Source organism: Colobus angolensis, unplaced genomic scaffold, assembly GCF_000951035.1.
Source record: "Colobus angolensis palliatus isolate OR3802 unplaced genomic scaffold, Cang.pa_1.0 Scaffold414, whole genome shotgun sequence".
Taxonomy (NCBI): Eukaryota; Metazoa; Chordata; class Mammalia; order Primates; family Cercopithecidae; genus Colobus; species Colobus angolensis.
This window is the reverse complement of record NW_012117533.1, coordinates 646197-661789: the sequence shown is the minus strand read 5'-3', so window position 1 is coordinate 661789 and position 15593 is coordinate 646197. Positions and strand designations below refer to the sequence as shown.

Sequence of the window (15593 nt, the reverse complement as noted above, 5' to 3'; positions counted from 1 at the left end):
AACACTGAGGAACTCAATGAAGGATCTGAATTAGTTGCAATAGAATAATTCCTGGGACCTTTGTTAGCATGCATGAACTTATTTATGAACCAGGGAAGCCTTATTCTTGGAGGTAGAATTTTTGTAAAGAGGAGGCGTTTATGGTTTATATCTATGTCAAAGGCAACATTATTGTTGTGACCTTTGTTTGACAACCACATCCACAACAAAAAGCACCAGAACAGTATAGTGGAAGAGGCTGATTAAATTTTTAAGTTAATGTCCTTGAATTCAAGGTTGCATGACCTAAAAGCATGGCATTTGCCACATGTCTAGGTGCTCAGTAAACATATGTTGAATGAATTTAATGAATTACTTTTGTCTCCCACTATGAACTGTCCACCTGGGCCCATTTCCTGAGATGACATAAAGGAAACACCTATGCGTCTCTACAGCTCATTGAGTGTCTTCTTGGGTTGGACTCAGAAAACAAAGGGTAAGCTGCTGACCGCGGGCGGCTCAGATAGCTGCCAAGAGACACAGCTGGAGACGTGGGGCTTGTGGAAAAGAACCCGGCTGGCTTGGGTGCTGGGGAAATGTTGCATTAGACCAGGAAGTCCCAGAAACAAAGAAGCTTCCTGCTGGGCCAGGGGATGATCATCTTCTTTCTTCTTCTTTTAAAATAAATAAATTAATTAATTAGGCCAAGGTGTGGTGACTCATGTCTGTAATCCCAGCACTTTGGGAGGCTAAGGTGGGAGGATTGCTTAAGCCCAGGAGTTTGAGACCAGCCTGGGCAACATGGTGAAACCCCATCTCTACTTACTAAAAATACAAAAAAATTAGCCAGGCAAGGTGGCCCACACCTATAGTCCCAGCTACTCAGGAGGCCAAGGGAGGAGGATCAGCTAAACTACAGAAGTGGAGGCTGAAGTGAGCCATGATTGTGCCACTGCACTCCAGCCTGGGTGATGGGAGTGAGACCCTGCCTTAAAAATAAATAAATAAATAAAATTAATTAACGAATTCTCCTAGTTTTATTAAGATATAACTGACAAATAAAAATGGTATATGTTACAGTACACAATATGATGTTTTGAACTACACATACATTGTTAAATGACTAAATTCAACTAATGTATATATCCATTCCCTAACATATTTATCGTTTAAAAAGTAATTTATTTTTTATTTTTACTTTTGAGGCATGGTCTCCCTCTGTCACTCAGACTAGAGTGCAGAGGCACGATCATGGCTCACTGCAGCCTTGACCTTCTGGGCTCAAGTGATCCTCCCACCTCAGCCTCCCGAGCAGCAGGGATCACAGGTCATGGTTAAAAAAATTAACCATGTGAGGCTAATTTTTTTTACTTTTTGAAGAGATAGTGTTTCACTATGTTGCCCAGGCTGGTCTTGAACTCTGGGGCTCAAGTGATTCTCCCTCCTTGGCCTCCCAAATTGCTGTGATTACAGGCATGAGACACTGCACATGGCCTTTATCACTTTTGTGTGTGTGTGTGTGTGTGTGATGAGAAAATTTAAGATCTACTCTCAGTAATTTTCAAGTATAGGATACATAAGCTACATTATTATTACCTATAGTCTTCATGCTGTACAACAGATCTCCAGAACTCTTTCATTCAGTCTAAGTGAAATTTTATACCCTTTGACCAACCTCTCCCCATTCCCTGCCTAGACTATCTCCTTCCTCCTGACCCTGACTTCCACCCCCACCCACCCCCATCCAGCCACATCGATTTCTTTACTTTTGAAATTGTGTGTTCTTTGTTTTGAATCTCAGGAGTAATATGTGTTCCTTGTGAAAATAAAAAGTAGAGCACAAAGGAGAAAGTTACCCATAATCCTGGTACCCAGGGCAGAGGTCATTCACATTTTAGTGTATGATGCTTTTGTGCTTGTGCCTAAATATGCCTGTGTATAAATATGATTTTTATACTAGCATACATGTGTGCTTTCACAATGTTAGGATTTGTGATACATGTTGTTTCACATGATTAGTGTTATTAAAACACAGTATTTCCTAGAACATGTGTTTTATGCCTCCATAACCTAACCAATGCATGTGACGTGGTTCTGGAGACTTACTCCATCAGGTCAAATGCTGGCTCGTGGCTCTTCTATTTGATCGTTATGTGACTTCAGGCAAATTACTAATTTCCATATACTTTAGTTTTCTTTTCTTTCTCTTTTTTAATTTAAAAATGTTAGTCCCATTATTTACTTAATGAGTTTCCTTATCTCTAAAATGAGAAAGATAATATCTCTCTCACATTGTTGTAATGGAGATTAAAATATGTTAATCAGTAAAGTGTTTAGAACAACACCTGGCACATAGTGAACTCTTAATAAATGTTATCATTTACTACTAATATTGGTAATATGAGCAATAGCATGAGTAGTAATTTAACAACTCTCTTAATTGTGGGATATTCAGGTCTCAGGTTTTTGATACTATAAATAATTCATTAGAACATCCTTGTAGATAAATTTCTGCACACATGTCTGAATATTTCCTCCAAGTATAATTGCTGGGTGTGCATATTTTAAAACCAAAGTTTTGGTCCATTTTGCAAACTGTGCTCCGGACAATTTGCACCATTTCACTTTACAGTCAACATTGAAAAGAATGCCAGTGTACTTCCTTTAGCACTAAAGATTGTTATTTAAAAATCTGTATGTGAGTTCATTTTTCTTCAATTAGAAGAGAATTATTTTCATATATTTATAATCAGTTGTATTAAATCTTTTGTGGGTTGCATCCTTTTCCATGAATTGAATTAAATTGAACACATAAGTTTAATCTATTTATGTTTTATATACTGTTACAATTTAGCGTATATTTTATATAACCCACATTTATTGTAATTTAAACACTTTATTTCTACTATATTATTTTGTGTTTTCTGTTTACAATATATATACATTTTCTTTTTTACTTATTTTATCCTTCTCTGCTTTCTACTGGAATGATTATGTTTTCTTTTCCCTTTTCTTACTTACTTGGCTGCTGCTTGGGAAGGTATATATTCTATTATTCTATTTCTATTCTTCTGTGACTACTTTTCAATTTTTAACTTTGTTCCTGAATTAACAAAGTCTTTATTTGTTGTTCTTTTTTTTTTTTTTTTTTGAGACAGAGTCTCACTCTGTTGCCCAGGCTGGAGTGCAGTGGCACAATCTCAGCACACTGTGACCTCCACCTCCCGGGGTTGAAGCGATTCCCATGCCTCAGCCTCTCAAGTAGCTGGGATTACAGGTGTGCACCACCACACCTGGCTAATTTTTGCATTTTCAGTAGAGATGGATTTTTGCCATGTTGGCTAGGCTGGTCTCAAACTCCTGACCTCAAGTGATCCACCACCTCAGCCTCCCAAAGTGCTGGAATTACAGGGGGGAGCCACCGACTTTACTCAGTTGTTCTTTCTGCGTTCCTCTTGCACAATACACAGTTGTTGGAATGTTTAACTCCCTATCCCTCCAACTCTCCTCAGTCATAGATGTCATTGTTATCTACTATTTTATTTCACTTTTGTACCTCATTCCTAAACATTGTCATCATTCTTGTACAGCTGTTTCTTGTTTAGATTTTTCTGAATGCTTACCAGTTTCATTGCTTACCATTGCTTTTACGTCATGTTTGTTTCTTCTGGGTTTAATTGCTTCTTCCGATATTTAAAGAAATTAAAAGAATTTAAAGAAATCCTTTAAGTGCTCATTCAGTGAGAGTTAATGGGCTAAATGCTCTCGGTCTTGGTTTGTCTGAAAATGTATATATTTTTTCTTTTTTCTTTTGAGACGGAATTTTGTTCTGTCACCCAGGCTGGAGTGCAGTGGTGTGATCTCAGCTCACTGCAACCTCTGCCTCCTGAGTTCAAATGATTCTTCTGCGTCAGCCTCCCGAGTAGCTGGGATTACAGGTGTGCACTGCTACACCCAGCTAATTTTTGTGTTTTTAATAGAGATCGGGGTTTCACCATGTTGGCCAGGCTGATCTTGAACTCCTGACCTCAGGTGATCTGCCGCCTCGGCTTCCCTGAGTGTTGGGATTACAGGCATGAGCCACCTTGCCTGGCCTGAAAATATTTTTAAATTTCCCTCACGCTTGAACAATAGCTTTAACGATTGTAGAAATCTAGATTAAGAGTTGTATTCTTTCAGCACTCTGAAAATATTATCCCATTGCATTTTGGTTTTTATTGCTGCTGTTAGAATATATTTACTATTAGCTTAAAGAATGCCCTCTCTGGTGGCTTATAAGATCTTCTTTTTGTCTTGTGTTTTGCATTTTTATCTTGATGTTTTCAGATATGGACTTGTTTTGTTTATTTTTCTTACAACGTGTTGTACTTCCTGAATCCACAGATTCATGTCTTTGATAAATTCCAGAAAACTTACAGCCATTCTCTCTATAAGTACTGGCTTTCCTTATTCACGTAATTCTCTTTCTGCAACTTCTATTACATGTGTTTGGATACTTTCATTTTATCTGAATATCTCTTTCTTAAAAGTATATTTTTATTGATGTAAAAATTCACATAAAATTAACAATTTAAAAGTGAAATTCAGTGAAATTTAGTACAGTCACAATGTTATGTAACCACCACCCCTATCTAGCAACAAATATTTTCATCATTCTGAAAGAAAGCCTTATACACATTAAGCAATTGGTCTCCATTCTCTCATCCCCCCAGACCCTAACAACCAGCAATTTGCTTTATGTCTCTATGGATTTACATATTCTGAGTGTTTTTGCATTTTTTGATCTGTGTACTGCCTGTTGTATGATTTCTTCAAATTTGCTTTCCAGTTCACTGATTCTCTAATCAGCTGTGTCTAAATCAGGTGAAACCTAGCTGCTGAGTTTTTCAATTACTAAATTTTTGTTTTGTTTTGTACTTTGTCACCAAGGCTAGAGTGCAGTGGCATAATCATAGCTCACTGCATCTTTCATTTTTCTTTTCCTTTTTTCTTTCTTTCTTTTTTTTTTTTTTTTTTGAAACAAGGTCTGACTCTAGTGTCCAGGCTGGAGTACAGTGGTGTGATCTTGGTTCACTGCAACCTCCACCTCTTGGGCTCGAGCCAACCTCCCACCTCAGCCTCCTGAGTAGCTGGGACTACAGGCACGCATCACCATGCCTGGCTAGTTTTTTGTATTTTTAGTAGAGATGGGGTTTCGTCATGTTGCCCAGGCTGGTCTTGAACTTGTGAGCTCAAGTGATCCACCTGCCTTGGCCTCCCAAAGTGTTGGGATTACAGGCATGAGTCACTGTACCCAACCACTCACTGCAGTCTTGAACTCCTGAGCTCAAGCAATCCTTCTCCCTCAGATCCCCAAGTAATTGTAACTACAGATGCATGCTACTTTGCTAGCTAATTAAAAAATTTTTTTTAGGGATGGAGACTTGCTATGTTGCTTAGGCTGATCTTGAACTATTGGTCTCAAGTGATCCTCCCACCTTGACTTCCTAAAGTTCTGGGATTGCAAGCATGAACTGCCCTGCCTGGCTAGATTTTTATTTTTACATTTTTAATTTTTGTTTGATTATTTCTTATTTTTATCTGATTTCATTTTTGATAATGTTATATTATTTTCTTATGTTTTGATTTCCTTTCTTTCTGACAATAGTCATGTCAAATACTCTTAGTTTATAATTTATAAGATTATCCCATTTTCTGAAGTCCTTGGGTTCTAATACTATTGTTTATTATGTCTGCTGGTTCTTAATCATGGTGGATTATTTCCTCGGGCATTGTGGAAGTTTTGATTGTGAGCTCATCCTCTGTGAAAATCTTGTGCAACCTGAGTTTGGTGCCCTGGGGGTTTTTATTGGCTGGAACCATTTTCATATTATTTTCTTGGCTTTTTGTGAACCATGCTGCTGGTGTGAATTTGAACCCAAATTTGAATGAAGTGCAGTTATTAATTTCCAGGAAGGGTTTTTTTTTTTCCTCCTAGTGCTGTAAGTAACACAAAAGCTCTCTTATAATGCCACTGTGATATTACATGGATATTTATCTAGTCTAATCTTTTATTGAGATTGTTGTTCTTTAAGTGTTCCTACTTGCTGTGGGAGTCTTCTTTACTTGCATGAGATGAAAACTCTGCCTTCTATCTTAGCAGGAATACCGAAACCCAAGCCCCAAGGTTACTGAGGTTGATGATTTCTGGGCAGTCACAGTATCAGCTCACTTGCTCACTGCTCTGGTATTCAACTCACTCTTTAAGCTGCATTTAAAATCATGTTTATCCTACATTATTCCATATTACCAGATGTTTGTAATGATTTGGTTTTCAAACCATCTCATTGAAAATGGAAGCTCCCCCCTTTTGGTTCAATTGCAGCTGACATAATGTTTCCTGTAGGATGGAACTGGAGCTTCAAGAACCACCTACGCATTCTCCCCAAAGACTTGAAAGCCTGAATTCAGATGCGGTCTTCCCAAATTCTTATAATGAATGGAGGGTCTTCATGTAGCACAGGGAGCACAGCTCTCGCTGGAGCTGTGCAATGTGGTAGCTTTGGGTAAAGGTTCAGAGGCATAGCTCAGGACATACTGTACAGAGACTCGATGTGGTGCCACCAAGTTGCTAAGAGGCAAGATAAAGCAATGGCAGACAGACCTGTGTGAGCCCCAGGGCTTTGAAATGAGCCCTAACCTCCTGGAAATAGAAGGCCTAGAGGAAATGGTACAGATTCAAGGCGGCTCTTGGCCTTGGAAAGGTGAGTTTTCATTAAACAGTTTATATAGTCTGCCTTGTGTAGGATGCTGGCTGAGAGATGCAACCAGGGTGTTAGCAGACTAACTCAGGGGACTGTGTTAGTCTGTTTTCCTTTGCTATAAAGGAACACCAGAGTCTGAGTAATTTATTCAGAAAAGAGGTTTATTTGGTTTGTGGTTCTGCAGGCTATATAAGCATGGCACCAGCATGTGAATTAACAGAGTGAGAAACTCACTCATTTCTATGAGGAGGGCACTAAGCCATTCATGAGGGATCCTTCCTCATGATGCAAACACTCCCCACTAAGCCCCACTGCCAACATTGGAGGTCACATTTCAACATGACGTTTGGAGGGGACAAACATCCAAACTATATCTGGAATGTTCACCTTCTAGTCAAAAGCAGCCAGAAAACAGTGGTTCTGAGTTTGAGTATAAAGTGTCTCAATTAGGAGGAAGATCTGTCATAGATGTTATGCTGGTTTTATATATTGCAAATAGTGACCATCAGAGCTGGCAAAACAATAAACCCCATTTGTGCTTCATTTAGCACAAATGAAGTTAGCAGGGCAAACTTACCATGAAAAAGGTCGTATGCCAGCTGGGTGTAGTGGCTCATGCCTGTAATCCCAGCTCTTTGCGAGGCCAAGGCAGGTGGATCACTTGAGGTCAGGAGTTCGAGACCAGCCTGGCCAACAGGTGAAACCCCATCTCTACTAAAAATATAACACTTAGCTGGGCTTGGTGGCACACGTCTGTAGTCCCAGCTTCTCAGGAGGCTGAGGCAGAAGAATCGCTTGAACCCAGGAGGCAAAGGCTGCAGTGAGCCGAGATTGCGCTACTGCACTCCAGCCCGGGCAACAGAGTGAGACTCTAATTTGAATTAGTGCCATGGAAACTTCTTGAACTCTAGAGAAATGCTTACTAAGCAGTTAAAAGGTTGAAATGGAAGACAGTTTTAAGAATAAAGAGATCATTTAAGCAAAAAAATATAGGTCTTCAGACCTCTTAGTCAATGTACCTAGTCAGTTCCTTAGAGTGACAAGTATTTTTATTAATTTCATTACAGAGAGCCTGGAACTAACTGAATCAGATCAAGCTCTGGGAATAACTGATGCTCAGAAATAAATAACTGAGGCAGTACATTTTCCAATAGCTCACTGACTGGGGGCAAAGGCTCTTTTACATAATTGAAGTACGGAAGTGAGCCTAGGATTACCCAGAAATGTGCTGGTGACAGGTGTGGCAGCTATCTCATTATTTAATCTACCCGAAATGAATGTGCACAACTTCATGTCATTTCCTGGCCTCAGGTGATGTGAAAAAAAAGTGCCACTCTTTAAAATCTAGGTTTCCCTTCCTGAATAAACAGCTAGACCTTCTTTCCCAGACTTCCTTGTGTTAACTGAAATTCAGGTTCAGTCACTTGCTACTTGCAGAGTCCAATGAAGAGGGGTGAGTTCTGATGTAAAGAAAGTGACTTTATTCTAAGTCTTAGCTTAGGGGAAGATGTACAAACTCCTGCCTTTAAGGGTACTGCCTCCCTTTGTGGGCAGAAAGCAGGGCTTTTAAACGGGAACCTGGCATGAGCAGCACGCAGGGGAGGGAGTGAGCAGGTGCAAGGTCTACATGACTCACTGTGTTGCCTTATCTACTGAGTGGTCCAGCTGGTGCCGTCCTGGGCAGAGCCAGGTTGTAAGGTGGCCATCGTCTGGAGATGTTCTCCAGGTGGGAGCGAGTTCCATTGTGGACATGCTTTAGGTTGCAGATTGAGTGTTGTCTCTTGAGGCGATCTCCTGGTGAGAGACAGTCATGGCTCTGGAGTTTCTAAGTAAGCAGGTAGTTAGATCATCTGAGAGTATCATGTAGGGAGCCTCTGGCGAAGGGAAGCTGAAGGTTTTCATTGCATTTCTAAAGAGCTAAGTGAGAAGTGGGGAACAAGGAACAAGGAGGAAAGAGAAAAGAAGAAAAAAGTAATTAACAAAATAACTCGTTCTCTTTCTCTTGGAGAAATAGGGGTATGCGGTCATACCTGGAGTTCAGTATGATCATAAGACTGAGCGCTGTGAGCAGCCGTGTGTGTCTGTCATTTCCAGATCTGGCCTATAAAAACTTTGCAGGCTGGGCGCGGTGGCTCATGCCTGTAATCCCAGCACTTTGGGAGGCCAAGGTGGGCAGATCACGAGCTCAAGAGATCGAGACCATCCTGGCCAACATGGTGAAACCCTGTCTCTACTAAAAATACAAAAATTAGCTGGGCATGGTGGCACATGCCTGTAGTCCCAGCTACTCAGGAGGCTAAAGCAGGAGAATCACTTGAACTGGAGAGGTGGAGGTTGCAGTGAGCCAAGATCGTGCCACTGCTCTCCAGCCTGGCAAAAGAGTGAGACTCCATCTCAAAAGCAAGCAAACAAACAAACGAAAACAAACACAAAAACCTTGCAGGCATGCTCAGACATGCTTGTTTCCTCTTCTGGATGGTTGAGGTGGCAACCCTCAGGAAAGCTATATGTTAAAGATGACTACCGTCAGCTGCCATCAACCTTGGTTCTTGGATGACTACATGGGGTGGAGCTGCCCATCTAGCCCTCTATGAGCTGCTCTATTTCTATGGTATTGAGCTACTGCACATTTGGGCCTATTTTGTTATCTCAGCCTAACCTCCCTGAACTAATGCACAGTATAACCAGGATGCCAAGGATGTTAGAGGTCCTGTGAGCCCGTGTGTGTGTGACTCCCAGTAGAATTATTTTTCCTCGTTCTTTGATGAAAGGTGCTGAAGATCATCTCTGGCCATCACCCAAAACCTGGCACCTGTGCTCTGCTCGCTGTCCTTGCCATCTACGGCAGCCCAGTCACCAACCAGCCTTTGTCTAAATGTGACTGGCGATTTTGGACACCTGATGATTCAAATCCCTGGGCATCTGAAACTGGCCCATGTGTTCCCCTGCCACACCCTCCTAGAGCATTGGGTTTGACTGAGTGATTTTTAGAGGAGAAAAAACATGATTTTCATATTAAAATAAACATTCATGGGTAGAAGGCAAAACTGGATGAATTTCAAAGACCAAGCCTAAGACTTCAAAGAGATTTCAAGCTTGCATTTGCAGTTCTGGATCAAGCCCTCAGACTTCCCCTGGGGCACTCGTTCACTGTGTTTTGGGTTGTCAGAACTGTACTTTATTTATTGTTATTCTAAGGGTTTTTAGGTTTTAATCCAATAGCCAAATATTTTCTTTCAATACAGTGCAGACACCTAATTCAAGGGTTGTTAAATATTATTAGAACATCAGATCATTTGTTATTGGATTCTTTTTTCTTCCCATATCACCCCACCCCCCAAAAAAAAGAAGGGAAGAAAGAAATTTACTACCCTAGAATATAAACTATGAAGTAGATTTTAGATGTGAGTCTCCCAGCCCACATGGGGAAGAACCAGTTTTCCTTTTAGCCTGTGGCTTCAGAAGCCCCCTCCCCTCTGCACAATGCACTCCCAGCTCCCCAAGCCCCCACTTTTCAGGAAGATGGGAGTAATCCTTCAGGCCCACAGGCCACTGGATTTCTTCATCCCCTACCTACACAAGTCTCGAGTCTGTGTTGGAATCATGAGCAACCTGGTCGTCTTGGACAGAATGGCCAACTTCCGCTCCGAGCAGCCTTGTGTTTGACACCTGTACTGGGCAGTTTTTCTCTCCGAAAGTTCATGTCTTCTCCTGGTAGTCAGTGTATCTTCAGCTAACATCTACTCAGGGAGAAAATAATCTCCTCAGGAGCTGCCAGCTGATTTGCAAAGACCTTCTCATTTCCTGAGAGTCAACCCTCCATCAGCAGCTCATTTCAGATTCACAGTCCACACTCCCCTCGCTGCACTCAGTCCTGCTTTGTGGCGTCCTCTGGGATTGCTGGGCATGTGTTTACTCAACTTGGGGCCACAGTCTTCTGAGTGAGGAAAATACACCCTGGGTCAGATTTGCTTCCGGAGACGTCTAGGGCAAAGCTGGTGGAGATGGGCCAGCACCAATAAGAGGTCCCAGAGGCAACGTCCTGCCTTGCGCTCCCTGAGGACTGGGAGTTGCCGCCAATATCAGAGGAGCTGGGGCGGAGTCTCTGTGCCAGATCCCAGGGGTGAGTGCTCCACCTAGAAGGCAGGGGAAGGGACAGTCAGGACCATGTGCAAAAATGGAGGGCAAATGGGAGAGGCTCAAAAGACAAGGACTGGAGACAAATGGAGATGCTGGGATCTTGCCCAGGGTAGGTCAGCCTGTCTATAGCCTGGAGCCCTGAGAGCAAAGCAGCAATATTTGCAATGAGAATCTCCTGATGTAAAAAAAATATATATACTTATTTTGACTAGGCAGTATATCCAGAGGAAAACCACTGCTAGGCCCTGTGACTCACGCGTGTAGCCCCAGCACTTTGGGAGGCTGAGGTGGGAGGATCACTTGAGCCCAGGAGTTCAAGACCAACCTCGGGAACATAATGAGACCCCCATCTCTACAAAAATCAAAACAAATCAGCAAGGCATGGTGGCGCACCTGTAGTCACAGCTACTTGGGAGGCTGAGGTAGGAGGATCATTTAAGCCCAGGAGTTAGAGGCTGCAGTGAACCATGATCACGCCATTATGCTCCAGCCAGGGAAACACAAGACCCTGTCTCAAAAAAAAAAAAAAAAAATCTCCAAAGTGGACAAAAGGGCCTGCTTTCACCTTATCCCCATGACACTCAGTTTTCTTCCCGCAAAGCCACACTTCTCCTAACTTCTCATTTATTGTTCTATAGTTTATGCATGGATAAGCATATGTGTTTGCATTGTTTATTTGTTAGTTTATCTGTTTATATTTCAAAAATGGCACATTCTATACAACTTTTCATTATTATGCTTTTGGCTGCAAGTAACTGAAAATCCCGATTAAAATAACTTAGCCTTTATTTGATGTAACAATAAGTTGAGAGGTGGGTGGTTCCAGGGATGTGTTGAAACACCCTTTGCATCTTAGAATCCTCTTGCAGGGGTGGATTTCCTTCCCTTGGCTCTAAGCCACAGCCTTCTGGGAGTGCAAAATGCTCCCTGCATCATTTCACTTCCTGAGAAGTCGAGAGCAAGCCTGGGGCGGGGCCTCGTCTTGGGCCACCAGAGGACCGTGTGGCCAGAACAGTGAGTCACGGCCAGTATCAGAGGAGCTGGGGCCGGATTTTCCAGCTTCAAATTGCCAAGTCGGTTCTTTCTCGGTTATTTCTCGTCTTCGGATGAGGAGAATTCTTCCTGGGCCAGCTATTAATACTTTCAGGAGAACTTGATTTATGTTCCAGGCTAGCAGGAATCCTTTCACCAGGGTCTGTGAGCTCCTGTAAACTTTTCCCCTGGGAAAAGTCCTGGAATCAGGCTTTGTCCATACCTTTCCCTGTCCTGTGCTGCCCTTTTTGGGTCTCAAGATTTCAGGGAAGGGCCCAGCCCTGGCCCAACACCTGTTGGTGTTGTCTCAGACATGGGATGTATGTGTGTGCTCCTCAGGGAGGGAGCCTCCTAGCCTGGAGGACCCAGCTGTGCCCTCACGGCTGGCCCCTTGGACCTTCTTGTCTCTCTTTCTGCAGCCCTTCCTTCCTCACCACTGTGCTTCAGGAGACAGCTGACTCCCAGTCATGTTTCTCTTTCTTGTTCTGCTTGTTGTTTTCTAGCAATTCCCCAATGGAGAAGGGGGAATATCCCATTTGCTGCTGCTCTGGGAGGCTGTCAGAAGCTTTTCTCTCTTGAGGTCACACCAGTGCCATTTTCTCCATGATTAATGTCTTTTTTTCTTTTGAGACGGAGTCTCACTCTGTCGCCCAGGCTGGAGTGCAGTTGCGCAATCTCAGCTCACTGCAACCTCTGCCTCCAGAGTTTAAGCGATTCTCTTGTCTCAGCCTCCCGAGTAGCTGGGATTACAGGTGCCTGCCGCCATGCCCGGCTAATTTTTGTATTTTAGTAGACACGGGGTTTCACTATGTAGGTCAAGCTGGTCTTGAACTGCTGACCTCAAATGATCTGCCCACCTCGGCCTCCCAAAGTGCTGGGATTACAGATGTGAGCTGCCGCGCCCTGCCCATAATGAAAGTCTTTCATGCCAGCCCACTCTGAGGATGACAGGCACCTGGAGATGGTATTTCAGTCTACTGTTGTTTGTCAGATTACATTAAATTAATGTGTAGTATTTATTTATTTGATTTATTTATTGCTTATTTGAGATAGAGTCTTACTCTATTGCCCAGACTGCTGTTCAGTGGTGTCGTCATAGGTCACTGCAGCCTCTAACTCCTGGGCTCAAGCAATCTTCCTATCTCGGCCTCCCGAGTAGCTGGGACTACGGGTGTGAACCACTACACCCAGCTAATTTTCAAACTTTTTTTGTAGAGACAGGGTCTTGCTATGCTGCCAGGGTTGGCCTCAAATTCCCAGCCACAAGCCATCCTCCCACCTCAGCCTCCCAAAATGCTGAGATTACAAGTAGGACCACTACACCCATCCCAACATTTATTCATTTAAATAAGAGAAAGCATGGGGTGGCTTCAGGGTTAGCCCCGGAGAGCCTCTCCCTGTGCCAAGCCCACAGTCAAGGGGCAAATGTGCTGCAGCAGCAGCAGTATCTCCCAGGAGGGACAAATGCCCTTCCCCATGGTGAAAGCCACTGACATTAGAGCCAAGGGCGATCTCCACACTTGAGTTGTCTGATCTTGGCTTCAATTCTGGCCCAGGTCTTATCAATCTAAAAAATTACTAAGCCTGGCTAGGCATGTTGGCTCACATCTGTAATCCCAGCACTTTGCAGGGTTGAGGCAGGTGGATCACCTGAGATCAGGAGTTGGAGACCAGCCTGGCCAACGTGGTGAAACCCTGTCTCTACTAAAAACACAAAAAATTAGCCAGGCATGGTGGCGTGCACCTGTAATCCCAGCTACTTGGGAGGCTGAGGCAGGAGAATTGCTTGAACCTGGGAGGCGGAGGTTGCAGTGAGCCAAGATCATGCCACTGCACTCCAGCCAAGGTGACAGAGTGTAACTCCATCTCAAAAAAGAATAATAATAAATAAATTACTAACCCAGTAACAGTCAAGGTGTTGTCTAAGGGCCACTTGGGGTCTGGGAAGCTGCCCTTAGAATGATCTGGTTTATATTTCTGTATTCAAACTATGTTTCCACTTCATTTGGGGAAGAAATTGATCATTTCCATATGCTTCGACAAAAACACCTTCAGCCAAACCATTCGTTCTTGTCAGTTTTTGTTCTGATGAAAATACGGACATTTAAAATGACATGTATTTTGCCCAGTGATTAAATGCACAGAGTGACAATCTAGAAAGTCTCTGGTTTACCATGCTCCTGTTATGTGGGTGCATGAGTAGGACTAGGGTGGAATTAGACTGTGGGCTGGTTACCAATGGTAACGTGAACTTGGAAGGACGCATATGGAGATGTCCAGTGACTACAGGTGAGTGTAGATCACTGCAGGATCAAGACCATGGAGGCAGACAGCCCAGGCTCCGGGGGGCCTCTATTTCACTAGTCAGGGGACCTTATTTTTCTCAGGTGTAAAACTGGCATCATAAGGCCTTCTCTGCATTTTAAATATGAGATCTTAGGCAAAGTGGCTAAATGAATGTCAGTTATTTAAATGAAAAATTACAGGGAGATGGGAGTTGATACCAATTCCAAAGCAAAAATATACTAGGAAGAATAAAAGATTTGAAAAAGGCAAGGCTTCTATAAGAAACACATACTTCAAAGGATTATAAAAATAATATATGCAAAAGCACCCCTTTTTGTTTTTTTCGAGATGGAGTTTGGCCCTTGTTGCCCAGGCTGGAGTGCAATGGCGCAATCTTGGCTCACTGCAACCTCTGCCTCCCGGGTTCAAGCGATTCTCCTGCCTCAGCCGCCCAAGTAGCTGGGATTACAGGAGTGCACCACCACACCTGGCTAATTTTTTGTATTTAGTAGAGATGGGGTTTCACCATGTTGGTCACGCTGGTCTTGAACTCCTGGCCTCAGGTGATCTACCTGCCTCGTCCTCCCAAAGTGCAGGGAGAAAGCACTTTTTAAATTGTGAAGAGCTATATAAATCTGTGGACATTTTATGATTACCATTGTGACAGCATCAGTCTGAGTTAGATTTTCATTCTTTAAGAGCTCACTCACTCACCCATCAGACACTGATGGAGCGTCTGCTCTGTGCCAGGCACTGTTGAGATATGGAGCAGCAGTCCGCACAGATGGGGCTCCTGCCCTTAGAGGGCCGGGAGGCCAGCGGGACAGGCAGACAATCAATACCAGTGACAGGGTGATGAAAGTTAAAGACCCCTAGGGTATAACAGGACTTCAGAGCAGAGGCCTAACTGTCTGGAGAAGTCAAAAGGTCTGCTCAGGGGAGATAACTAACGTAGAAGAGCTCCCGGGAAGTCAGAGCCAGGGAGGGGACCTGGGGCAGGTGTGTTAGTCTGTTTTTTGTTGCTATAAAGGAATACCTGTGACTGGGTAATTTACAAAGGAAAGAGCTTCATTTGGCTCACACTTCTGCAGCCTGTACAGGAAGCATGGCACCGGCATCTATTTCTGGTGAGGGCCTCAGGAAGCTTCCACTCAAGATGGAAGGTGAAAGGGGAGCAGTCATGTCACACAGTGAGAGAGGAAGCAAGAGAGAGGGAGGAGGAGGTGCCACGCTCTTTTTAACAACCAGATCTCACGTGAACTCATGACCATGGGGACCACAGGGAGGGCACCAAGACATTCATGAGGGATCTGCCCCCATGCTCTGAACCCCTTTCACTAGGCCCCACCTCCAACATTGGAGGTCATATTTCTTTTTCTTTTCTTTTCTTTTTTCTTTCTTTTTCTTTTTCTT

The 15593-nt window shown here is 43.2% G+C and overlaps 1 long non-coding RNA gene across 1 annotated transcript in view; it reads right to left on the bottom strand.

Annotated features, from left to right (window-relative positions):
- Window positions 1-6863: 6863 nt before the first annotated feature.
- LOC105521959 overlaps window positions 6864-15593 on the bottom strand; it is a 20546-nt gene continuing 11816 nt past the window's right edge. Inside the window, exon 3 of the long non-coding RNA XR_001003368.1 lies at window positions 6864-8639. This is a non-coding gene — a long non-coding RNA (uncharacterized LOC105521959). The remainder of the gene's footprint in view (window positions 8640-15593) is intronic.